Source organism: Dendrobates tinctorius, unplaced genomic scaffold (genome assembly GCF_039654945.1).
Source record: "Dendrobates tinctorius isolate UK_male_01 unplaced genomic scaffold, ASM3965494v1 ptg000155l, whole genome shotgun sequence".
Taxonomy (NCBI): Eukaryota; Metazoa; Chordata; class Amphibia; order Anura; family Dendrobatidae; genus Dendrobates; species Dendrobates tinctorius.
The window spans coordinates 748,605-774,959 of record NW_027361822.1 but is presented as its reverse complement, the minus strand read 5'-3'; the positions used below and the strand labels follow the sequence as shown (position 1 = coordinate 774,959).

The following is a 26,355-nucleotide window of genomic DNA, read 5'->3' as shown; positions in this document are numbered from 1 at the left end:
TCACCAGTGCAGACTTCTCCTCCAGCTCTTACATGTGGAGCCGGCTGTACCCTAATGTGCAGAGTCCCGGTGCTCCCCCAGGACTGAGTCCTGTCCCCTCTATCACACAGTCCCTGCTCCCCCATTACCACTCACCAGTGCAGACTTCTCCTCCAGCTCTTACATGTGGAGCCGGCTGTACCCTAATGTGCAGAGACCCGGTGCCCCCCAGGACTGAGTCCTGTCCCCTCTATCACACAGTCCCTGCTCCCCCATTACCACTCACCAGTGCAGACTTCTCCTCCAGCTCTTACATGTGGAGCCGGCTGTACCCTAATGTGCAGAGTCCCGGTGCTCCCCCAGGACTGAGTCCTGTCCCCTCTATCACACAGTCCCTGCTCCCCCATTACCACTCACCAGTGCAGACTTCTCCTCCAGCTCTTACATGTGGAGCCGGCTGTACCCTAATGTGCAGAGTCCCGGTGCTCCCCCAGGACTGAGTCCTGTCCCCTCTATCACACAGTCCCTGCTCCCCCATTACCACTCACCAGTGCAGACTTCTCCTCCAGCTCTTACATGTGGAGCCGGCTGTACCCTAATGTGCAGAGTCCCGGTGCTCCCCCAGGACTGAGTCCTGTCCCCTCTATCACACAGTCCCTGCTCCCCCATTACCACTCACCAGTGCAGACTTCTCCCCCAGCTCTTACATGTGGAGCCGGCTGTACCCTAATGTGCAGAGTCCCGGTGCCCCCCAGGACTGAGTCCTGTCCCCTCTATCACACAGTCCCTGCTCCCCCATTACCGCTCACCAGTGCAGACTTCTCCTCCAGCTCTTACATGTGGAGCCGGCTGTACCCTAATGTGCAGAGTCCCGGTGCTCCCCCAAGACTGAGTCCTGTCCCCTCTATCACACAGTCCCTGCTCCCCCATTACCGCTCACCAGTGCAGACTTCTCCTCCAGCTCTTACATGTGGAGCCGGCTGTACCCTAATGTGCAGAGTCCCGGTGCCCCCCAGGACTGAGTCCTGTCCCCTCTATCACACAGTCCCTGCTCCCCCATTACCACTCACCAGTGCAGACTTCTCCTCCAGCTCTTACATGTGGAGCCGGCTGTACCCTAATGTGCAGAGTCCCGGTGCCCCCCCAGGACTGAGTCCTGTCCCCTCTATCACACAGTCCCTGCTCCCCCATTACCGCTCACCAGTGCAGACTTCTCCTCCAGCTCTTACATGTGGAGCCGGCTGTACCCTAATGTGCAGAGTCCCGGTGCTCCCCCAGGACTGAGTCCTGTCCCCTCTATCACACAGTCCCTGCTCCCCCATTACCGCTCACCAGTGCAGACTTCTCCTCCAGCTCTTACATGTGGAGCCGGCTGTACCCTAATGTGCAGAGTCCCGGTGCCCCCCAGGACTGAGTCCTGTCCCCTCTATCACACAGTCCCTGCTCCCCCATTACCGCTCACCAGTGCAGACTTCTCCTCCAGCTCTTACATGTGGAGCCGGCTGTACCCTAATGTGCAGAGTCCCGGTGCTCCCCCAGGACTGAGTCCTGTCCCCTCTATCACACAGTCCCTGCTCCCCCATTACCGCTCACCAGTGCAGACTTCTCCTCCAGCTCTTACATGTGGAGCCGGCTGTACCCTAATGTGTAGAGTCCCGGTGCCCCCCAGGACTGAGTCCTGTCCCCTCTATCACAGTCCCTGCTCCCCCATTACCACTCACCAGTGCAGACTTCTCCTCCAGCTCTTACATGTGGAGCCGGCTGTACCCTAATGTGTAGAGTCCCGGTGCCCCCCAGGACTGAGTCCTGTCCCCTCTATCACACAGTCCCTGCTCCCCCATTACCGCTCACCAGTGCAGACTTCTCCTCCAGCTCTTACATGTGGAGCCGGCTGTACCCTAATGTGTAGAGTCCCGGTGCCCCCCAGGACTGAGTCCTGTCCCCTCTATCACACAGTCCCTGCTCCCCCATTACCGCTCACCAGTGCAGACTTCTCCTCCAGCTCTTACATGTGGAGCCGGCTGTACCCTAATGTGCAGATTCCCGGTGCCCCCCAGGACTGAGTCCTGTCCCCTCTATCACACAGTCCCTGCTCCCCCATTATCGCTCACCAGTGCAGACTTCTCCTCCAGCTCTTACATGTGGAGCCGGCTGTACCCTAATGTGCAGAGTCCCGGTGCTCCCCCAAGACTGAGTCCTGTCCCCTCTATCACACAGTCCCTGCTCCCCCATTACCACTCACCAGTGCAGACTTCTCCTCCAGTTCTTACATGTGGAGCCGGCTGTACCCTAATGTGCAGAGTCCCGGTGCCCCCCAGGACTGAGTCCTGTCCCCTCTATCACACAGTCCCTGCTCCCCCATTACCGCTCACCAGTGCAGACTTCTCCTCCAGCTCTTACATGTGGAGCCGGCTGTACCCTAATGTGCAGAGTCCCGGTGCCCCCCAGGACTGAGTCCTGTCCCCTCTATCACACAGTCCCTGCTCCCCCATTACCACTCACCAGTGCAGACTTCTCCTCCAGTTCTTACATGTGGAGCCGGCTGTACCCTAATGTGCAGAGTCCCGGTGCCCCCCAGGACTGAGTCCTGTCCCCTCTATCACACAGTCCCTGCTCCCCCATTACCGCTCACCAGTGCAGACTTCTCCTCCAGCTCTTACATGTGGAGCCGGCTGTACCCTAATGTGCAGAGTCCCGGTGCCCCCCAGGACTGAGTCCTGTCCCCTCTATCACACAGTCCCTGCTCCCCCATTACCGCTCACCAGTGCAGACTTCTCCTCCAGCTCTTACATGTGGAGCCGGCTGTACCCTAATGTGCAGAGTCCCGATGCCGCCCAGGACTGAGTCCTGTCCCCTCTATCACACAGTCCCTGCTCCCCCATTATCGCTCACCAGTGCAGACTTCTCCTCCAGCTCTTACATGTGGAGCCGGCTGTACCCTAATGTGCAGAGTCCCGGTGCCCCCCAGGACTGAGTCCTGTCCCCTCTATCACACAGTCCCTGCTCCCCCATTACCGCTCACCAGTGCAGACTTCTCCTCCAGCTCTTACATGTGGGGCCGGCTGTACCCTAATGTGCAGAGTCCCGGTGCTCCCCCAGGACTGATTCCAGTGCCCTCTATCACACAGTCCCTGCTTCCCCATTACCGCTCACCAGTGCAGATTTCTCCTCCAGCTCTTACATGTGGAGCCGGCTGTACCCTAATGTGCAGAGTCCCGGTGCTCCCCAGGACTGAGTCCTGTCCTCTCTATCACACAGTCCCTGCTCCCCCATTACCGCTCACCAGTGCAGACTTCTCCTCCAGCTCTTACATGTGGAGCCGGCTGTACCCTAATGTGCAGATTCCCGGTGCCCCCCAGGACTGAGTCCTGTCCCCTCTATCACACAGTCCCTGCTCCCCCATTACCGCTCACCAGTGCAGACTTCTCCTCCAGCTCTTACATGTGGAGCCGGCTGTACCCTAATGTGCAGAGTCCCGGTGCTCCCCCAAGACTGAGTCCTGTCCCCTCTATCACACAGTCCCTGCTCCCCCATTACCACTCACCAGTGCAGACTTCTCCTCCAGTTCTTACATGTGGAGCCGGCTGTACCCTAATGTGCAGAGTCCCGGTGCCCCCCAGGACTGAGTCCTGTCCCCTCTATCACACAGTCCCTGCTCCCCCATTACCGCTCACCAGTGCAGACTTCTCCTCCAGCTCTTACATGTGGAGCCGGCTGTACCCTAATGTGCAGAGTCCCGGTGCCCCCCAGGACTGAGTCCTGTCCCCTCTATCACACAGTCCCTGCTCCCCCATTACCACTCACCAGTGCAGACTTCTCCTCCAGTTCTTACATGTGGAGCCGGCTGTACCTTAATGTGCAGAGTCCCGATGCCCCCCAGGACTGAGTCCTGTCCCCTCTATCACACAGTCCCTGCTCCCCCATTACCGCTCACCAGTGCAGACTTCTCCTCCAGCTCTTACATGTGGAGCCGGCTGTACCCTAATGTGCAGAGTCCCGGTGCCCCCCAGGACTGAGTCCTGTCCCCTCTATCACACAGTCCCTGCTCCCCCATTACCGCTCACCAGTGCAGACTTCTCCTCCAGCTCTTACATGTGGAGCCGGCTGTACCCTAATGTGCAGAGTCCCGATGCCGCCCAGGACTGAGTCCTGTCCCCTCTATCACACAGTCCCTGCTCCCCCATTATCGCTCACCAGTGCAGACTTCTCCTCCAGCTCTTACATGTGGAGCCGGCTGTACCCTAATGTGCAGAGTCCCGGTGCCCCCCAGGACTGAGTCCTGTCCCCTCTATCACACAGTCCCTGCTCCCCCATTACCGCTCACTAGTGCAGACTTCTCCTCCAGCTCTTACATGTGGGGCCGGCTGTACCCTAATGTGCAGAGTCCCGGTGCTCCCCCAGGACTGATTCCAGTGCCCTCTATCACACAGTCCCTGCTTCCCCATTACCGCTCACCAGTGCAGATTTCTCCTCCAGCTCTTACATGTGGAGCCGGCTGTACCCTAATGTGCAGAGTCCCGGTGCTCCCCAGGACTGAGTCCTGTCCTCTCTATCACACAGTCCCTGCTCCCCCATTACCGCTCACCAGTGCAGACTTCTCCTCCAGTTCTTACATGTGGAGCCGGCTGTACCCTAATGTGCAGAGTCCCGGTGCCCCCCAGGACTGAGTCCTGTCCCCTCTATCACACAGTCCCTGCTCCCCCATTACCGCTCACCAGTGCAGACTTCTCCTCCAGCTCTTACATGTGGAGCCGGCTGTACCCTAATGTGCAGAGTCCCGGTGCTCCCCCAGGACTGAGTCCTGTCCCCTCTATCACACAGTCCCTGCTCCCCCATTACCGCTCACCAGTGCAGACTTCTCCTCCAGCTCTTACATGTGGAGCCGGCTGTACCCTAATGTGCAGAGTCCCGGTGCCCCCCAGGACTGAGTCCTGTCCCCTCTATCACACAGTCCCTGCTCCCCCATTACCGCTCACCAGTGCAGACTTCTCCTCCAGTTCTTACATGTGGAGCCGGCTGTACCCTAATGTGCAGAGTCCCGGTGCCCCCCAGGACTGAGTCCTGTCCCCTCTATCACACAGTCCCTGCTCCCCCATTACCGCTCACCAGTGCAGACTTCTCCTCCAGTTCTTACATGTGGAGCCGGCTGTACCCTAATGTGCAGAGTCCCGGTGCCCCCCAGGACTGAGTCCTGTCCCCTCTATCACACAGTCCCTGCTCCCCCATTACCGCTCACCAGTGCAGACTTCTCCTCCAGCTCTTACATGTGGAGCCGGCTGTACCCTAATGTGCAGAGTCCCGGTGCCCCCCAGGACTGAGTCCTGTCCCCTCTATCACACAGTCCCTGCTCCCCCATTACCACTCACCAGTGCAGACTTCTCCTCCAGCTCTTACATGTGGAGCCGGCTGTACCCTAATGTGCAGAGTCCCGGTGCTCCCCCAGGACTGATTCCTGTCCCCTCTATCACACAGTCCCTGCTCCCCCATTACCGCTCACCAGTGCAGACTTCTCCTCCAGCTCTTACATGTGGAGCCGGCTGTACCCTAATGTGCAGAGTCCCGGTGCTCCCCCAGGACTGATTCCTGTCCCCTCTATCACACAGTCCCTGCTCCCCCATTACCGCTCACCAGTGCAGACTTCTCCTCCAGCTCTTACATGTGGAGCCGGCTGTACCCTAATGTGCAGAGTCCCGGTGCCCCCCAGGACTGAGTCCTGTCCTCTCTATCACACAGTCCCTGCTCCCCCATTACCGCTCACTAGTGCAGACTTCTCCTCCAGCTCTTACATGTGGAGCCGGCTGTACCCTAATGTGCAGAGTCCCGGTGCTCCCCCAGGACTGAGTCCTGTCCCCTCTATCACACAGTCCCTGCTCCCCCATTATCGCTCACCAGTGCAGACTTCTCCTCCAGCTCTTACATGTGGAGCCGGCTGTACCCTAATGTGCAGAGTCCCGGTGCCCCCCAGGACTGAGTCCTGTCCCCTCTATCACACAGTCCCTGCTCCCCCATTACCGCTCACCAGTGCAGACTTCTCCTCCAGTTCTTACATGTGGAGCCGGCTGTACCCTAATGTGCAGAGTCCCGGTGCCCCCCAGGACTGAGTCCTGTCCCCTCTATCACACAGTCCCTGCTCCCCCATTACCGCTCACCAGTGCAGACTTCTCCTCCAGTTCTTACATGTGGAGCCGGCTGTACCCTAATGTGCAGAGTCCCGGTGCCCCCCAGGACTGAGTCCTGTCCCCTCTATCACACAGTCCCTGCTCCCCCATTACCGCTCACCAGTGCAGACTTCTCCTCCAGTTCTTACATGTGGAGCCGGCTGTACCCTAATGTGCAGAGTCCCGGTGCCCCCCAGGACTGAGTCCTGTCCCCTCTATCACACAGTCCCTGCTCCCCCATTACCGCTCACCAGTGCAGACTTCTCCTCCAGTTCTTACATGTGGAGCCGGCTGTACCCTAATGTGCAGAGTCCCGGTGCCCCCCAGGACTGAGTCCTGTCCCCTCTATCACACAGTCCCTGCTCCCCCATTACCGCTCACCAGTGCAGACTTCTCCTCCAGCTCTTACATGTGGAGCCGGCTGTACCCTAATGTGCAGAGTCCCGGTGCCCCCCAGGACTGAGTCCTGTCCCCTCTATCACACAGTCCCTGCTCCCCCATTACCGCTCACCAGTGCAGACTTCTCCTCCAGCTCTTACATGTGGAGCCGGCTGTACCCTAATGTGCAGAGTCCCGGTGCCCCCCAGGACTGAGTCCTGTCCCCTCTATCACACAGTCCCTGCTCCCCCATTACCGCTCACCAGTGCAGACTTCTCCTCCAGTTCTTACATGTGGAGCCGGCTGTACCCTAATGTGCAGAGTCCCGGTGCCCCCCAGGACTGAGTCCTGTCCTCTCTATCACACAGTCCCTGCTCCCCCATTACCGCTCACCAGTGCAGACTTCTCCTCCAGTTCTTACATGTGGAGCCGGCTGTACCCTAATGTGCAGAGTCCCGGTGCCCCCCAGGACTGAGTCCTGTCCCCTCTATCACACAGTCCCTGCTCCCCCATTACCACTCACCAGTGCAGACTTCTCCTCCAGCTCTTACATGTGGAGCCGGCTGTACCCTAATGTGCAGAGTCCCGGTGCTCCCCCAGGACTGAGTCCTGTCCCCTCTATCACACAGTCCCTGCTCCCCCATTACCGCTCACCAGTGCAGACTTCTCCTCCAGCTCTTACATGTGGAGCCGGCTGTACCCTAATGTGCAGAGTCCCGGTGCTCCCCCAGGACTGAGTCCTGTCCCCTCTATCACACAGTCCCTGCTCCCCCATTACCGCTCACCAGTGCAGACTTCTCCTCCAGCTCTTACATGTGGAGCCGGCTGTACCCTAATGTGCAGAGTCCCGGTGCCCCCCAGGACTGAGTCCTGTCCCCTCTATCACACAGTCCCTGCTCCCCCATTACCGCTCACCAGTGCAGACTTCTCCTCCAGCTCTTACATGTGGAGCCGGCTGTACCCTAATGTGCAGAGTCCCGGTGCTCCCCCAGGACTGAGTCCTGTCCCCTCTATCACACAGTCCCTGCTCCCCCATTATCGCTCACCAGTGCAGACTTCTCCTCCAGCTCTTACATGTGGAGCCGGCTGTACCCTAATGTGCAGAGTCCCGGTGCCCCCCAGGACTGAGTCCTGTCCCCTCTATCACACAGTCCCTGCTCCCCCATTACCGCTCACCAGTGCAGACTTCTCCTCCAGTTCTTACATGTGGAGCCGGCTGTACCCTAATGTGCAGAGTCCCGGTGCCCCCCAGGACTGAGTCCTGTCCCCTCTATCACACAGTCCCTGCTCCCCCATTACCGCTCACCAGTGCAGACTTCTCCTCCAGCTCTTACATGTGGAGCCGGCTGTACCCTAATGTGCAGAGTCCCGGTGCCCCCCAGGACTGAGTCCTGTCCCCTCTATCACACAGTCCCTGCTCCCCCATTACCGCTCACCAGTGCAGACTTCTCCTCCAGTTCTTACATGTGGAGCCGGCTGTACCCTAATGTGCAGAGTCCCGGTGCCCCCCAGGACTGAGTCCTGTCCCCTCTATCACACAGTCCCTGCTCCCCCATTACCGCTCACCAGTGCAGACTTCTCCTCCAGCTCTTACATGTGGAGCCGGCTGTACCCTAATGTGCAGAGTCCCGGTGCCCCCCAGGACTGAGTCCTGTCCTCTCTATCACACAGTCCCTGCTCCCCCATTACCGCTCACCAGTGCAGACTTCTCCTCCAGTTCTTACATGTGGAGCCGGCTGTACCCTAATGTGCAGAGTCCCGGTGCCCCCCAGGACTGAGTCCTGTCCCCTCTATCACACAGTCCCTGCTCCCCCATTACCACTCACCAGTGCAGACTTCTCCTCCAGCTCTTACATGTGGAGCCGGCTGTACCCTAATGTGCAGAGTCCCGGTGCTCCCCCAGGACTGATTCCTGTCCCCTCTATCACACAGTCCCTGCTCCCCCATTACCGCTCACCAGTGCAGACTTCTCCTCCAGCGCTTACATGTGGAGCCGGCTGTACCCTAATGTGCAGAGTCCCGGTGCTCCCCCAGGACTGAGTCCTGTCCCCTCTATCACACAGTCCCTGCTCCCCCATTACCACTCACCAGTGCAGACTTCTCCTCCAGCTCTTACATGTGGAGCCGGCTGTACCCTAATGTGCAGAGTCCCGGTGCTCCCCCAGGACTGATTCCTGTCCCCTCTATCACACAGTCCCTGCTCCCCCATTACCGCTCACCAGTGCAGACTTCTCCTCCAGCGCTTACATGTGGAGCCGGCTGTACCCTAATGTGCAGAGTCCCGGTGCTCCCCCAGGACTGATTCCTGTCCCCTCTATCACACAGTCCCTGCTCCCCCATTACCGCTCACCAGTGCAGACTTCTCCTCCAGCTCTTACATGTGGAGCCGGCTGTACCCTAATGTGCAGAGTCCCGGTGCCCCCCCAGGACTGAGTCCTGTCCCCTCTATCACACAGTCCCTGCTCCCCCATTACCGCTCACCAGTGCAGACTTCTCCTCCAGCTCTTACATGTGGAGCCGGCTGTACCCTAATGTGCAGACTCTTGGTGCCCCCCAGGACTGAGTCCTGTCCCCTCTATCACACAGTCCCTGCTCCCCCATTACCGCTCACCAGTGCAGACTTCTCCTCCTGCTCTTACATGTGGAGCCGGCTGTACCCTAATGTGCAGAGTCCCGGTGCTCCCCCAGGACTGATTCCTGTCCCCTCTATCACACAGTCCCTGCTCCCCCATTACCGCTCACCAGTGCAGACTTCTCCTCCAGCTCTTACATGTGGAGCCGGCTGTACCCTAATGTGCAGATGTGCAGAGTCCCGGTGCCCCCCCAGGACTGAGTCCTGTCCCCTCTATCACACAGTCCCTGCTCCCCCATTACCGCTCACCAGTGCAGACTTCTCCTCCAGCTCTTACATGTGGAGCCGGCTGTACCCTAATGTGCAGACTCTTGGTGCCCCCCAGGACTGAGTCCTGTCCCCTCTATCACACAGTCCCTGCTCCCCCATTACCGCTCACCAGTGCAGACTTCTCCTCCTGCTCTTACATGTGGAGCCGGCTGTACCCTAATGTGCAGAGTCCCGGTGCCCCCCAGGACTGAGTCCTGTCCCCTCTATCACACAGTCCCTGCTCCCCCATTACCGCTCACCAGTGCAGACTTCTCCTCCTGCTCTTACATGTGGAGCCGGCTGTACCCTAATGTGCAGAGTCCCGGTGCCCCCCAGGACTGAGTCCTGTCCCCTCTATCACACAGTCCCTGCTCCCCCATTACCGCTCACCAGTGCAGACTTCTCCTCCAGCGCTTACATGTGGAGCCGGCTGTACCCTAATGTGCAGAGTCCCGGTACTCCCCCAGGACTGATTCCTGTCCCCTCTATCACACAGTCCCTGCTCCCCCATTACCGCTCACCAGTGCAGACTTCTCCTCCAGCTCTTACATGTGGAGCCGGCTGTACCCTAATGTGCAGACTCTTGGTGCCCCCCAGGACTGAGTCCTGTCTCCTCTATCACACAGTCCCTGCTCCCCCATTACCGCTCACCAGTGCAGACTTCTCCTCCTGCTCTTACATGTGGAGCCGGCTGTACCCTAATGTGCAGAGTCCCGGTGCCCCCCAGGACTGAGTCCTGTCCCCTCTATCACACAGTCCCTGCTCCCCCATTACCGCTCACCAGTGCAGACTTCTCCTCCTGCTCTTACATGTGGAGCCGGCTGTACCCTAATGTGCAGAGTCCCGGTGCCCCCCAGGACTGAGTCCTGTCCCCTCTATCACACAGTCCCTGCTCCCCCATTACCGCTCACCAGTGCAGACTTCTCCTCCAGCGCTTACATGTGGAGCCGGCTGTACCCTAATGTGCAGAGTCCCGGTGCTCCCCCAGGACTGATTCCTGTCCCCTCTATCACACAGTCCCTGCTCCCCCATTACCGCTCACCAGTGCAGACTTCTCCTCCAGCTCTTACATGTGGAGCCGGCTGTACCCTAATGTGCAGACTCTTGGTGCCCCCCAGGACTGAGTCCTGTCCCCTCTATCACACAGTCCCTGCTCCCCCATTACCGCTCACCAGTGCAGACTTCTCCTCCAGCTCTTACATGTGGAGCCGGCTGTACCCTAATGTGCAGAGTCCCGGTGCTCCCCCAGGACTGAGTCCTGTCCCCTCTATCACACAGTCCCTGCTCCCCCATTACCAGTGCAGACTTCTCCTCCAGCTCTTACATGTGGAGCCGGCTGTCCCCTAATGTGCAGAGTCCCGATGCTCCCCCAGGACTGAGTCCTGTCCCCTCTATCACACAGTCCCTGCTCCCCCATTACCGCTCACCAGTGCAGACTTCTCCTCCAGCTCTTACATGTGGAGCCGGCTGTCCCCTAATGTGCAGAGTCCCGGTGCCCCCCAGGACTGAGTCCTGTCCCCTCTATCACACAGTCCCTGCTCCCCCATTACCGCTCACCAGTGCAGACTTCTCCTCCAGCTCTTACATGTCGCCGCTTCCCTTCCTACATGGAAAGCAGCAGCTTCTAGAATGGAGTTGATTTTTTTGAGGAAATGACGTCACCGGAAGAGGCGGGGCTTCCTTCAGTCCTGTGTGATGTGAACACCCGATAGCAGGAAGCTGCATTGTGTTTCTTGTGAGGAGAGGACGGTGGGGCTGCATCATAGAGCCACATAAAAATGGACTCGGTGTGAGTTCTTGGAGCATGAATTTTGGAAAGGGTTGATGTTGGGACGGACTAAATAGAATGAAGAAAAGGAAAGAGTATAGTAACTTATAGGTCCAAAGACATGGAGAGGTATTAGAGATTTCTAATGCATCTTGGATATGAAATGAAGGTGAAATATATGTAGATAATAGGGGAATGAACACTTGTCCCATATAAACATGTGTATATTATATTCCCTGAGCTTTATAGGTGGATTTCGGTTACGAACAGAATAAGACGATTATATATATATATATATATAGCTGTGTTCATTCCGCTATTATTTACATATATTTCATGTTCATTCCTCACCTATAAAGCTCAGGGAATATAATAGACACCTGTTTATATGGGATACTAGATGGTGGCCCGATTCTAACACATCGGGTATTCTAGAATATGTATGTAGTTTATTTATGAAGTTTTAATAATAATGCTATAATGCACCCCCCCCCAATCCTGGTATGCATGGTCCCCTTACCCCCCAATCCTGATATGCATGGTCCCCTCACCCCCCAATCCTAATATGCATGGTACCCCTCACCCCCCAATCCTGGTATGCATGGTCCCCTCACCCTCCAATCTTGGAATGCATGGTCCTCTCACCCCCCAATCCTGATATGCATGGTCCTCTCACCCCTCTTTCCAGGTAAGCATGGTCCCCTCAACCCCATTTGCTGGTATACATGGTCCCCCTCACCCCCCAATCCTGGTATGCATGGTCCAGTCACCCCCCAATCCTGATATGCATGATCCTCTCACCCCCCAGTCCTGGTAAGCATGGTCCCCTCACCCCCCAATCCTGATATGCATGATCCTCTCACCCCCCAGTCCTGGTAAGCATGGTCCCCTCACCCTCCAATCCTGAAATGCATGGGCCTCATCCCCCAATCCTGGTATGCATGGTACTCTCACCCCTCTTTCCTGGTAAGCATGGTCCCCTCAACCCTATTTGCTGGTATACATGGACCCCCTCACCCCCCTTTCCTGGTATGCATGGTCCCCCTCACCCCCCTTTCCTGGTATGCATGGTCCAGTCACCCCCCTTTCATGGTATGAATGGTACCATCACCCCCCAATCCTGATATGCATGGTCCTCTCACCCCTCAATCCTGATATGCATGGTCCTCTCACCCCCCCAGTCCTGGTAAGCATGGTCCCCTCACCCTCCAGTCCTGAAATGCATGGGCCTCATCCCCCAATCCTGGTATGCATGGTACTCTCACCGCTCTTTCCTGGTATGCATGGTCCCCCCACCCCCCTTTCCTGGTATGCATGGTCCCGTCACCTGGCGGCCGCGACCAATCAGCGACGCGGGTTTTCGGTTACAGACAGAATAAGACGATTACCGTATATATATATAGATGTGTTCATTCCTCAATTATCTACATATATTTCATGTTCATTCCCCACCTATAAAGCTCAGGGAATATAATATACACCTGTTTATATAGGATATGTGTTCATTCCTCTATTATCTACATATATTACATGTTCATTCCTCACCTATAAAGCTCAGGGAATATAATCTACACCTGTTTATATGGGATATGTGTTCATTTCTCTATTATCTACGTATATTTCATGTTCATTCCCCACCTATAAAGCTCAGGGAATATAATTTACACCTGTTTATATGGGATATGTGTACATTCCTCTATTATCTACATATATTACATTCCTCACCTATAAAGCTCAGGGAATATCATATACACCTGTTTATATGGGATATGTGTTCATTCCTCTATTATCTACATATATTTCATGTTCCTTCCTCACCTATAAAGCTCAGGGAATATAATATACTCCTGTTTATATGGGATATGTGTTCATTTCTCTATTATCTACGTATATTTCATGTTCATTCCCCACCTATAAAGCTCAGGGAATATAATATACAGCTGTTTATATGGGATATGTGTTCATTCCCCTATTATCTACATATGGGACAGACTAAAAAGAATGAAAAGTTACTATGTTCATTCTTTTTCTTCATTCTTTTTAGTCCTTCCCATTGATGTTAATTGAGTGGGGCTGCATAGGTAAGGTGATAATGGGGGGATGGTGTAGAGGGGCTGTGCTTTGAAGGGCGAATGATGTAGAGGGGCTGTGTTGAGAAAGTAGGAGGATGATGATGAGAAGCTGTGTGGAGAAGAGAGATGGTGATGATGAGAAGCTGTGCGGAGAAGGGGGATGATGATGAGAGGCTGTGCGGAGAAGGGGGATGATGATTGAGAGGCTGTACAGAGATGGGGGATGATGAGAGGCTGTGTGGAGAAGGGGGATGATGATGAGGGGCTGTGCGGAGAAGGAGGATGACAAGGGGCTGTGTGGAGAAAGGATGACGATGATGGGCTGTGTGAAGGAGGATGATGATGATGGGCTGTGCGAAGAAGGGTGGATGATGATGATGGGCTGTGCGAAGAAGGGGGGGATGATGATCATGGGCTGTGCAAAGAAGGGGGGGATGATGTGGAGCTGAGCGGGGAAGGGGGTCATGAAAATCAGGAGCTGTGTGGGGAAGGGGGTGATGTAACTCCCTTGTAGATAAAATAGAAAAAGCTTACCCAAGCTCTAGGCGCTCAGAAGCACAGAATCTGTGACAAAGTGTAAAGAAAAACCAGCTTCTTGGAAATTGCAAAATTTGTTAAATTGATAAATCAAAACGTGCCAAGTTGCAGAAACTGCACGACGCCATGTGCGTCTGAAACACGTTATTAGAGATGGGTGGACACATAGTTGTTTGGGTTCGGCCGAACAGTTACAAAAAGTTTGCGTACCGGAACAGTACCCGGACCCCATTCACTTGAATGGGGGGCTCGAACATCCAGTGTTTGCAGCGCTGTCATGCACAAAAACTTTCACGCTGCTAGCGGGGATCTCACCTAAGTCACCGCAGTTCAGCCTGGCTGCGATGGCGCCTCAGTGACAGGAGGTAACATCGATGATGTCACCACTGGTCACTGAGGCTGCGCTCGCATCAGTTCAGTCACCAGTGGTTCTCAATCTGGACGGCCGCATCTTGGGATAAACAGGTTGAAGACTATTTCTCCCCCAGACATGGATTACGACATGGGACAGAACAACATACAGGTATAGTATATTGTTGTTATTTTATTTTAATTTTATTACAGGAGAATGAGGGCTTCGGTGGAATAGGCGTTCGGTGAGTATAACTAATATCCTTGGCCCCTTACCAACCTGAGAATACCAGCCACCAGCTGTCTGCTTTAGCAAGGCTTGTTGTAAAAAATAGGGGGGAACCCCACGTCGTTTTTAAAATTATTTAAATATTTAAAAAATACGGCGTGGGGAACATTCAATTTTTGATAACCAGCCTTGCTGACGTTGACAGGTGAGGTTTGCAGCCCCCAGCTATGTGTTTTGCCTGGCTGGTTATGAAAAATACAGGGGAACCCATGCCATTTTTTTTTTATTTATTTATTTACATCCATCAGCCACTCCTTTCACTGGTATTAGCGGCACCAGGCATCAGATGATGGGAGCTGTAGTCTCATCAGTTGACACCAGTGACCAGAGGTAAACTTTATACCTCCAATCACAGCTGAGCGATCACTCTGTCTTTTGACAACGTGGGAATTGCGGCTCTGTAACCCGCATGATTTCACCGCCAATCAGAATCAGTGTTCACCACGCTGTCATGCACATGGCAGTGTGGCAAACACCTGATGTGCGCAGCCGAACCTGAACAGTAACACAGCCTTCCTGGTGAAGCCCGTGTTCGGTGTCCGAACAGTAGTTATTCGGTGCGGATGCCGAACTTTACTGTTCTGGTTTGCCTATCTCCAGGGTCTGACTGCTGGAGCCTCCACTGTTCCATAGGACGGGCTCTGGCAGAGGAAACACTACATATTTTACAGAGGGCTAAAAATACTCCTCTTAGCAATTTTGAAGAGTATTTTTTAGCCAAGAAGGACATAATTTGCAGTAACTCAAATCCATGTACATAGTATACATTAGACCTGGGAAAAGTACAGCACTCCCGACTCGGCTGTTCCTGTCTGGTTCCTGCACTGAGGCAGCCAAAGGGCTGAAAACAGTAAATAAGTGGCCAATGGGCTGCACCATGGGTTCGCCCTCTCGTCGATTAAAATTGGCAACCATCCAGAAATTATAGGACAGTCTATGAAAATATAGCTATTTTTGCCCCGTCTGTATGTAAAGTGTCAGTGATTTTTTTTTAAGCTGACGAAACATACACAGATAACGACTAATTCTCATCATTTTACAGTGAATGCAGCTATTGTCTTCATATCAGAATTATGGACTGTAGATATGTAGCATTTACAGCCATAATGAGTTATGATGTTTGGAAGTGTTCATAAAAAAAATTTTTTGCCTGACTTTTTAAATAAGCTTTCCAGAAAAAAATCTAGTGGAGGAGGCAACTCTGCCGGCGTCCCAATATATGGCCGAGAATGCAACCCTGCCAGTGTCCCAATATAAAGTGGAGGAGGCAATCATGCCTGCGTGAATTTATTGGTGGAGTAGGCATCCGCTGGTTTATCCCACTATTCGGCACAAGCAACTTTGACAGCAGATGTGATGATGTAGTGACGTCTGCTGTGCAGAACGTGTATGCCCACAGGAAAGACAAGTGCAGAGCACCAGGAGAATGAGAACAAAGTGTTTTTTTTTGTGCATCGATGCATGAGGTCTCCGGCATATTGGGGTGGTGGTGGCTGGGCTGTGTGGGGGGCTCATACTGTAAATGGCGATGTGTGTGGAGGCTCACATTATATAAAGGGGATGTGTATACCATAATACTGTCTAGGGTGTTGTGGAGGATTGTACTGTGTATAGGGACTGATGAGAACCATTAAACCATGTGTGGGGCGCTGTGAGGACGGTCATACCATGTGCTGCTGCCTGTGATGACCATTCTGTGTGTGAGGAGGACTGTGAGGACCATTATTACGGTCTGTGGGGGAATATGGGTGCCATTACTCTATGTAGGGGGCTGTGATGAACCTCAAACCATGTGTGGAGGTGTTGTGAGATCCATCATACTGTGTGTGGGGCCATCAAGTTATGTTGGGGAGCTGTAGGGACATCATACTGTGTGTGACTGGGTCTTTTGGTGGCATTGCAATGTGTATGGTGGGGCTGTGGTGGCATCGTACTTTGTATTGTGGGGCTGTGGTGGCATCGTACTGTGCGTGGAGCCATCATACGTTGTGGTGTACTGTGCATTGGAAGGCTTTGGGGACATCATACCCTTTGTATCTGTTTCTCAAGGTACAATGGCTGAATAATGGGAGCTAATGATTTATCAAAACCACCATGCAGCACTCAAAACGTTCATACAAATCATCCCACCACCTGCTTTTTCTGTTTTTTCTCCTTTTAATAGTTGCAGGTGACATCTCCCCCAACCCTGGGCCTCCCTCCACCAGCATACGTTACTCTCCTCCATCTGCATATAGAAACCCTGCTAATCTTATTAACATTCAGTGCATGCCTTCTCCTCTCACTTTCCAATGTGCTCTCTGGAATGCACAGTCTGTGTGTAACAAACTGACTTACATTCACGATCTTTTTCTCTCTAATTCCCTTAACCTTCTGGCTATTACAGAAACCTGGATCCAGCATTCAGACACCACCGCTGCTGCCGCTCTCTCGTTTGGTGGGCTAAAATTTTCACATACCCCCAGACCTGAGAACAGACAGGGTGGAGGTGTTGGTTTGCTCCTTTCATCACAATGTGCTTTCCAGGTCATCCCCCCGGTTCCCTCACTTACATTTCCTTCCTTTGAAGTCCACGCCGTCAGACTCTTTAAGCCCTTCTCCTTACGAGTGGCGGTCGTTTATCGCCCTCCAGGCTCCTCCCGCCAGTTTCTAGACCACTTCACCACCTGGCTTACTCACTTTCTATCCTGTGACATCCCCACCCTCATCATGGGAGACTTTAACATCCCCATCAATGATCCGCTCTCCCAGTCTGCCTCTCATCTTCTTTCTCTAACTTCTTCATTCGGCCTCTCACAGTTTACTAATTCTCCTACACATGAGGACGGGAATACTCTGGACCTGGTTTTCTCCCGTCCCGGCTCGCTGCACGACTTTACTAATTCACCCCTCCCGCTCTCGGACCACAACCTTCTTTCCTTCTCTGTCAAGAATTGTCTCCTCACCCGGAACACCCCCACTTACCACACTTATCGGAATACACGTACCATTAATACCCAACAGCTTAGGGACAATCTCCACACATCTTTAGCCCCCATCTCCACCCTCTCCTGTCCAGACATAGCATTGTCACACTTCAATAATACACTGAAGAATGCCCTAGATGAAGCAGCACCTTCTATACGCAGAAAGACCCGACACAGACAACGGCAGCCCTGGCACACAACGCAAACACGCTTTCTTCAGCGCTGCTCGAGGTGTGCAGAGCGGCAGTGGAGAAAATCTCTCTTAGCAGAAGACTTCATCCACTATAAGTTCATGCTCAAAACCTATAACTCTGCCCTTCATCTGGCCAAACAATCCTACTTCACCACCCTCATCACCTCACTATCCAACAACCCAAGACGACTTTTTGAAACCTTAAACTCCCTCCTGAAACCTAAAGTACAGGCCCCCATCACCAACCTCAGCGGTGAGGATCTGGCCACTTATTTCCTAGAAAAAATCAACCACATCCATCAGGATATCTCAGCCCTATCTCCTCAGTGCCTGGATCCCCTTCCCTGCCGCACCTCAAGCTCACTAGACATCTTTGAGCCTGTTTCAGAAGAAGAAGTTTCCAAGCTCCTCGCTTCTGCTCGGCCTACAACCTGCAACAGTGACCCTATTCCTTCACAGCTCCTGCAGTCTCTCTCACCAGTGGTCAACACTCACCTGACTAAAATATTTAACCTCTCTCTTTCTTCAGGTATATTTCCCTCCTCATTTAAACATGCCATCATAACCCCTTTACTTAAAAAGCCATCCCTGGACCAGAACTGCACTGCTAACTACAGACCTGTCTCTAACCTTCCCTTCATCTCTAAACTCCTGGAACGCCTGGTCCACTCCCGTCTAATCCGCTATGTCTCGGATAACTCTCTTCTCGACCCCTTACAATCTGGTTTCCGCTCTTTACACTCTACTGAAACTGCCCTCACTAAAGTCTCTAATGATTTAATAACAGCTAAATCGAAAGGTCATTGCTCCCTGCTGATTCTCCTGGATCTCTCTGCCGCATTTGACACTGTGGATCACCAGCTCCTCCTCACTATGCTCCGCTCTATAGGCCTCAAGGACACAGCCCTCTCCTGGTTCTCCTCCTACCTCTCTGACCGCTCCTTCACTGTATCTTTTTCCGGCTCCTCTTCCTCTTCTCGTCCCCTTACTATCGGGGTCCCGCAGGGCTCAGTCCTAGGCCCCCTCCTCTTCTCTTTATACACTGCCCCTATTGGACAAACAATCAGCAGATTTGGGTTCCAGTATCATCTCTATGCTGATGACACCCAATTATACACTTCTTCCCCTGACATCACCCCTACCCTAATTCAAAATACCAAGGATTGTCTGTCTGCTGTCTCTAGCATCATGTCCTCCCTCTATCTGAAACTAAATCTCTCTAAAACTGAACTTCTTGTGTTTCTCCCCTCTACTAACCTCACTCTACCTAACATCGAAATAACCCTGGAGGGTTCAACCATAACTCCCAAGCAGCATGCCCGCTGTCTTGGGGTCATATTCGACACTGAACTTTCCTTTACTCCGTACATCCGATCACTCAGTCGCTCTTGTCACCTGCATCTTAAAAACATCTCCAGAATCCGACCTTTTCTCACCTTTGAAACTGCTAAGACTCTTACTGTCGCTCTTATTCATTCTCGCCTGGACTACTGCAACTCTCTTCTGATCGGTCTCCCTCTTACCAAACTTTCTCCTCTCCAATCCATCTTGAATGCGGCAGCCAGGGTCATATTTCTGTCCAGCCGCTTCACCAATGCCTCCATCTTGTGCCAGTCATTACACTGGCTACCTATTCGCTACAGGGTCCAGTATAAACTCATCTCTCTCACCCACAAAGCTCTCCACTGTTCTGCACCGCCTTATATCTCCTCTCTCATCTCTGTCTATCGCCCTACACGTGCCCTCCGTTCTACAAATGACCTAAGACTAACATCCCCCGTAATCCGAACCTCGCACCTCCGCCTCCAAGACTTCTCTCGTGCTGCTCCAGCTCTCTGGAATGCACTTCCCCAGGCGATCAGACTGATACCTAGCCCTGACCTATTCAAGCGAGCTTTGAAAACCCATCTCTTCAAACAAGCCTACCACATCAACTACCCAGCAAGCTAACTTTGCCCTGTTCCCTCCTTCCAAATATTATTCTGAATCTGCACCCTACTATTCATCTGTCTCCACACCCTTCATGCACATGATAACTGCACTTGATACTTGTCTATTGCACTTAAACACACGGGCTGATGACCGGATCATGCAGCTTTATATGAAAAGCCCTATTATAATTGCCAGACCTGAATTAACAAGCATTTCTCACCTACTGTGTCCCCCCATTCCCTTGTAGATTGTAAGCTTGCGAGCAGGGACCTCACTCCTAATGTCACTGTTTGAATTGTCTTAACTTGTATTGAATTTATTGTCTGTACATGTCCCCGCTTAATTGTAAAGTGCTGCGGAATATGTTGGCGCTATATAAATAAAAATTATTATTTATTATATTATTTATAGATTTTATAAAAAACAGTGAATTATCTTGCGCTGATTCTCTGTTACAAGTGAGGACTCAAGTTACAATATCCTATCATAACATGTAGCAGCGACTCAGCTGAATTAATTCAGCTTAGTATTGAGTGATACAAATATTATAAAATAGTAATTGTATTAATATTGAGCAGAATTAATTTCAGCTTATTGGAACGGCCTCCACAACAGTCACTGTCTCATGTGGCCCCTCGGGAAAATAAATTGGCATCCGCTGGTGTACAGAATTCTAAAATCTCACTTTTTATGAGGGAAAACTGTATCTTATGACGTTACTTCCATGTGTAGGATAGGCGAGTGGAAGTGCTGATCCAACAGGAACGGGGGGTGACCCACTTCTTGCCGCTGACAGACACGAGACTGAGACAGGAGAAATATTCAACAGGTCCATTTTTATTGGCCACCTCACTGACGACCGATGCAATTCTTCACAGGAATTTCACAGTCCTATGGCTCACAGACCCGGGTACCTTCACTTCTTAGTTTCACCGTTGTGGTGTCCTTTGTGGCTCACCTCATTGTGGCTGCCCTAGGCACATCCACCACAGCGCTTCACCAATCAAAGTACACCGTCCACTTGGTACCCCCAGACCGTCTCCGTCTGCGGCTTCTGTCCTTTGGGTCACCCCCATGATCGTCTCAACCGTCAGTTACTCTCTGAAGGCTTTTACCGTCTTTCTCTCTACGGCAGATCTTCCTCTCTAGTGAGCTCCCCTGGCTGACTGGACCTTCCAGAACCTTCCCTCAGCCTTTATACTCCCAGTCCTGGTAGCTGCGCCCACTATCACCTGACAGTTACCTTTGACCAATGACAGTTATCTCGACCCATGGCAGTTACACAGTCACTTTCTCCTACACTCCCCACTGCCCTCTAATGGTCAAACTACCACATGACACCCCTTTCTCTGTATCTCAGCCTATACTGCGCTATCCCTCTGCCTTTCTCCACAGGCAGACCTGTCCGTCAGTTCAACCTCCCCACATTCCCCCTTCCTTTGTCCATTGTCGTCCTCGACAATCTTGACTCCTTTTCCGTTCTGAAACTTTCCCACCTTCTTTTGTCAGACCGGTTGTTGAGCCAAGCCAACGATACACGGGGGCTGAACCAAACCGGGAGCAATCATGCTCCGAGTAGCTCACGGCTTACTCGCTAGCGCGTACACCACCATGACAATTCCTTCAGGTTGGGTAAGGTCCATCCGGACTACTCTACGGATGTGTACCTCCCACTGCTCTCCCCTTCTGTCACCCTCTTAACGTCATGACCGAGGCCCTAACCTACCAGGTCATCGTCAACGTCCTCCTAACCTTCTGGGAGTATGTGGTACTGGGGCCTGACTCAAGGACCACTGTCTGTCTGCACTCTTCCTGTCTCGTCGTCCTGCCAACTCAAATGCGTCATGGTCGGCATGCTCCAAGTACCCAGGACCTGTTGAACACACATTTTTTTTTTTATAACATATCAACATGTCAAACTTACTACACACTTTACCATATTTACTGCCATACGTCTTTTATCAAAACATTTTTTTTAGCCTTTCACCTTTCTTTCTTTTTAACAAAAACAATACACTCCAGATAAACAAACAAAAACAAAAAAAATATTAATCAAATGAGGACAGGGGTGCTCCCCCTTCCTTTGAGTAAAACACTCTCATTAGGCATCCCTGATGCACCAGGAGGATATGCTTCCTACAGGGATGCGGAACAGTCCCCTCATTGTGCAACGGTGCACTGCAGTCCCAGCAGTCCATTGTACAGGTGCTCCGGGCCACCTCCTGGCGGCTGATGTTTCGCCAAAACAGGGAGACTCCACAGCCGTAGAGTCTCTGGAATGCCAACAATATTTCTGGGCCTCGAGTGTCCCAGATGCTCGAGACCCAGGAGTCCTCACCTCTTTTTGGGGGCTCGTACCCTTCCGGGTACGTGATGACAGCCACAGCATAGAAGCCGCGGGGACAATATTCTTTATAATAGGAGACTAGGTCTCCCTCCCACGGAACCCAGCCGTGCTTAATTGAGGCCACGTTCAGATATACTTTGTAGCCGGTGGTGTCTCTAGTAAAGCCATAGCCCTTGCCAGTGTCCATATATATCAGCCGTCCGTGTGACCGTGGAACAGACATGGCGGCCTCTCCCTTATGGAGTAACGCCCACACCTCCCTTCTTTGGCCTTCTTTTCAATAATTTCCGCAACCCAAGCAGAGGGTCTGGTATAGGCCGCAGAGTCCGGTGCACGGGCCGCAGCCGTGAGTGGAGCAGAGGCGGCCGCAGACAATGGGGAGCAGGCCACAACTGGAGTAGCGGACGGGGCAGAAACGGCCACAAGTGTTATCGGGTAGGCTGTGTAGTCGGCCGAAACCGGAATCAAGGCGGCCGTGGGCTCCGACGAGTAGGACGCAGCCATGGCCGCACATGGAACAAACTACCACATGACACCCCTTTCTCTGTATCTCAGCCTATACTGCGCTATCCCTCTGCCTTTCTCCACAGGCAGACCTGTCCGTCAGTTCAACCTCCCCACACATGTATGAACAGAGAGATCTTGTTTTCATCAGACGACCCCTTTATCACCTATCCAAGGCGATTGGTGGTGTCAAACAGCTGGGATCTCCACTGATCGGCAGAATAGGGCACACTTATCTCTGTAAGGCTGCTCTCACACTGGCATATAACTCTGATGAGTACAATTTAATAAAAAATGAGATTGCACTCAGACTAATATCTGTCATGTCAATTTTGCCAGGCTGGTTATCAAAAATACAGCGGAACCCAAGCTGTTTTTTTTTAATTTATTTATTTAGAGCGCAGGCCCCAGCTGATGAATACTCCCATCAGTCACCACCTGGTCTCGCTGTTGTTAGTGACAGCAGGCGTAGGCTGACGGGAGTAGTAGTCCCATCAGTCAACACCAGTGAAAGGACATAAACATTTTACCTTGCGTCACAGCTTCGAGCTCTTGCTGTCTTCTGACAGTGTGGGAACTGCAGCACTTTGAAAAGTAGTATTAATCTTACTGCTGATTCAAGACACTGGTGTTCTTGCACTATCATGCAGATGACAGTGTGAGAAACACCCGGTGACTGGGGTGGTGAACCCGAACAGTAAAACAGACTTCCTGGTGAAGTCCTTGCCCAAGCAGTAGATCTTCGGCACGGACCCTGAACATTACTGTTCGGGTTCGCCCATCTCTAGTGCTAACATAGATTACTTAACAGGTGCTTGAAAATTTGATTATTTTCAGATCTTAGTGACAATTTGCATAACCTTACGACTTGTTCCTCTTCGTATTGCAATTACAATGTTGAGAAGTGAATATAACCTACCTGGAAAACAAGAAGGAAGATGCCATCTAATATAAAAGAATGAAGAATAATAAAACCTAACTGCTGGACACTAACATGAAAACGCATTTCTACAAGATATCCTCATATAAAATAAATAAAATATCATAGCAAGTAAAAAATACAAATACAGACTTATTCCATGTGAGATATAATTGATTAAAAGGATATTAAAAATCACAAACATAAACACACTGGATATGATTTAAATACTGATTAGCAGGGCAGAGGAGCAGGGGAAAAGCAAAATACACATGCATCTCACAAAATTGAAATATCAAAAAGTTAATTTATTTTAGTTTTTCAATACAAAAAAATGAAACTCATTATATAGAGTCATTACAGAGTGATCTATTTCAAGTGTATATTTCTGTTAATGATGATTATGGCTTACAGCCAATGAAAACCCAAAAGTCATTGTCTCAGTAAATTAGAATACTTTATAACACCAGCTTGAAAAAAAATGATTTTAAAATTCAAAATGTTGGCCTACTGAATCGTATGTTCAATAAATGCACTCAATACTTGGTCGGGGCTCCTTTGGCATCGATTACTGCATCAATGTGGTGTGGCATGGAGGCGATCAGGCTCCTAGGTCCTTCACAGCACATTACTCGACGTGACCCCACTATTGAAGTGGATTGCGTGCATAACAGAGAGACCACAGTGCTTCACACTAGCCTTTATCCCCTTTGGGTCATTCCCTTCCAGCCCTCTGGGCTGAACCCAAATCCCCTCTTCTTGCCTTTAGCAGCTAAAATCTCCAAAAACTGGTGGTGTGGCCTAGACACCAAGCAGGGAAGCTGTGTGTGAGCTCATCTTCCATATATGATCCCTTTTACAAGCAATTTTTTGCTCCTAGAAGTGCCACAAATCTTGCCTACAGACATCTGACTCCGTGGACCCTTCTGCAACTCTACTCAGCCAAAAATCCAGCAGAAAAGCATGCCAGATTGACTTCAAGATCCAGTTACTGACTGGAACTGGGAAGTACCTTTGCTGCTGAGTGTCCAGCACCTGGAGACGGATCCTGTCCTATCCCTTCTGCAGGGAGACTGAGCCTGATCTCATCCTAGTTAAATACAAAAACAAAAAGGAAAGAGCAGCTGGAGACAGAGGTGAATGGATGTGGATTCCACGACATGTCAAGGAACCTGTGCCCCCCGCACTGCCTCAAGACGCCAGAAAGGCAGTGGCAGGGACTCCTGAACAATATGCAGTGTATAGAGCTAGTATAAGTAATTATCCCTCAGTGACAGGGTGTGGAAGAGGGGTACGCATTGTCCAGTTGAGCAAGCACAATCCCCCCTTTCCTGAAACTTCTCCCCAACAGCACCACAGCTACCCCCACATGATCCTGTTTGCCTTGGCAGCCGCTGTCTGGCACTGGCTGCTCCAGATAAGTTTATCATTAACTAGGATCCCCATGTCCTTCTCCATGTCAGATTTACCCAGTGGTTTCCCGTTCAGTGTATAATGGTGAAATTGTCTCCTTCTTCCCATGTGTATAACATTACATTTATCATTGCTAAACTCCATCTGACACCTTTCGGCCCTAGTTTCCAGCTTATCCAGATCCATCTGTAGCCGAATAGTATCTTGTATTGGCCACTTTACATAGTTTTGTATCATCTGCAAATTTCGATATTTTACTGGGTAAACCTTCTACCTGATCATTAATAAATATGTTGAAGAGAATAGGTCTCAACGCCAACCCCTGCAGTACCCCACTGGTTACAGCGACCCAGTTAGAGAATATACCATTTATAACCACCCTTTGCTTTCTATCACTAAGCCAGTTTACCCATTTACACATATTTTCCCCCGACCCAGCATTCTCATTTTGTGTACCAACCTCATGTGGCACGGTATCAGACGCTTTGGAAAAATCAAGATATGCCATGTCCAATGACTCACCTTAGTCCAGTCTATAACTCACCTCTTCATAAAAACTGATTAGATTGGTTTGACAGGAGCGATTCCTCAATAACCCATGCTAATATGGAGTTAAACAGTTATTCTCATTGAGATAATCGAGAATAACCTCCCTCAGAAACCCTTGAAATATTTTATCAACAATAGAGGTTAGACTTACTGGCCTATAATTGCCAGGTTCACTTTTGAATATTGGTAGCACATTTCCTATACGCCAGTCCAGTGGAACAGACCCCATCGCTATAGAGTTCCTAAATATAAGAAATAATGGTGTAGTGAAACCTCCACCAGGGAGAGCTGGTGAGGGAAGAGAGGTTACACAGTACAGGTAGCAACAATGAGCAACCGCACAGGTGTCACAGATAACGAGAGAGAATGGTCAGACGAACCGAGTCAGAAAGCAGACATGTCAGGAGCAGACATACCAGAAGCAGCAGCAATACACATAGTCAAAATACCAAGCCGAGGGTCAGAAAGCCAAACCATGAGCACGGGGTCCAAAAACGTGAGGCGAAATACATGGTCAGGGTACAAGCCGGAGAGTCAAATGCCAGAGATGGAACGTAGCAGCAGAGATGAATGCCAAGAGAAGGGGTCAGAGATCAGTCCGGGTCATACATGTGGATACAAGGCAAAGGCAGGAGGATCACCAAGGTACAAGGGTCAGAGGCTCTAAACTGGAAGCTTGAGCTATCACTAACACTGGTGAGCAGGCTGTGACAAGAAATAGCTCAGCTAGCTCCAGAACAAGGCTGAGATTAACCCCTGCATGACCAGTCCAGAGTGAAGACAGAAGAAAATAAACTCCGGACTGGACCATGACAAATGGTTTGTTAATTATATTACTTAGTACTTGTGGGTGTATGCCATCCGGACCCGGATATTTATATATTTTAATCTTATTTAGCCGTTTTCGCATCTCTTCTTGGGTTAGATTGGTGACACTTTATATAGGGTTTTCTTTGTCTCTCGGCATTTCACTTAGCATTTCATTTTCCACCGTGAATACCGTGGAGAAGTAGGTGTTTAATATGTTAGCATTTTCCTCGTCATCTACAACCATTCTGTCCTCACAATTTAACAGGCCTACATTTTCCCTTATGATTCTGTTACTATTGATATAGTTGA

General features: G+C 51.5%; 1 protein-coding gene across 2 annotated transcripts in view; it reads right to left on the bottom strand.

Moving 5' to 3' along the window:
* The window catches only part of LOC141050948 (uncharacterized), a 105,193-nt gene that overhangs the window by 28,385 nt on the left and 50,453 nt on the right, over window positions 1-26,355 (bottom strand). Inside the window, exon 1 of one of the 2 annotated variants that reach the window (XM_073547670.1) lies at window positions 10,954-11,124. The exons of the other annotated variant lie outside the window; for it this stretch is intronic. The gene's annotated coding sequence lies outside the window, so the exon portion shown is untranslated. Of the gene's footprint in view, window positions 1-10,953; window positions 11,125-26,355 lie in introns of those variants that run through there. 2 annotated transcript variants of the gene reach the window in all.